Source organism: Neomonachus schauinslandi, chromosome 16 (assembly GCF_002201575.2).
Source record: "Neomonachus schauinslandi chromosome 16, ASM220157v2, whole genome shotgun sequence".
NCBI classification, from domain to species: domain Eukaryota; kingdom Metazoa; phylum Chordata; class Mammalia; order Carnivora; family Phocidae; genus Neomonachus; species Neomonachus schauinslandi.
Window position 1 is genome coordinate 26,589,908 of NC_058418.1, and position 1,019 is coordinate 26,590,926.

The following is a 1,019-nucleotide window of genomic DNA, read 5'->3' on the forward strand; positions in this document are numbered from 1 at the left end:
AACTGAACAATTTTGAAGTTCTTTTGGCATACGATTTTTAGTAGGTTTTTAAGACTGGGTCGTCTTGGAGAATCAGTTTTCCTTCACCCCACTTGTTCTTGCTAAATCTTCGTTTTTAAAGTCAGGAAAATAAAACCGCTTCCACCCGGCGGGGGGGCGGGGGAGATGAAGGGGGGGGTCTTACAAAGCAGAGTTCCCTGAAGCAGGCTGCCGCGTGGTGCCTGGTTATGGAAGAGAACCTCATGTCTCCTGGTCTCCTACTCCATTATCTGCTCAAGCAGCCGACCTTTGAATTTCAGATAAAAGTAGAGGACTCTCAGTTCAGGGGACACGCTGAGGCACAGGTGGCCCGGGAGAAACAGTAAACAGAAACGTAAACTTTCCTTTAAGCTCTGTGATTCCCTAAGTGACCTTCTCAAAAATGGAAAAAAATAAACCAAACAGGACCACCAGACAGGTTAGTACTATGAAACTCCTGGTGTGATGTTGGGGGGCTGGGGGAGAGAGAGGGTGGCATGGGGAGGTACATCACCTCATCCTTCTACAGGAGGACATCATTCCCATCAGGTATGCAGGGGACATACACTTAAAGTAATTTTAGAATCTACTAGTATTTGTTTTCATGGTATAACGATGGAAAATCTCACTGGATGGGGATTTTAGAGAAGCGTCTGAGCTCCGGTCCCGTGTGTGCCCTAAGGAAGTAGCGCTGTCATTCCGACCCACTGTGCCCAGGCCCACTCCGGATGGCAACAGGTCAGAGTCCGTCCTAGTCCTTCCTCACGAGGACCTTCTTTGAATAAATCATCTAGGTGAAATCTGTAAGTCGGAACTCTTTGGTTTAATTTCTTTAACGAGGAGTTCTGACAAATGTGGTAAAATGAGGGAGTTCAATTATTTGGGGGCCTTGCTGCTTTAACGAAGGGTCCTGAAAAGGCTGTTTTATTTCCTAAGTGTTTCTCTATCACCTCAGCCCTGGGGAAAGGTCAAGAGCGACTCAGCTGACAGCACAACACAGC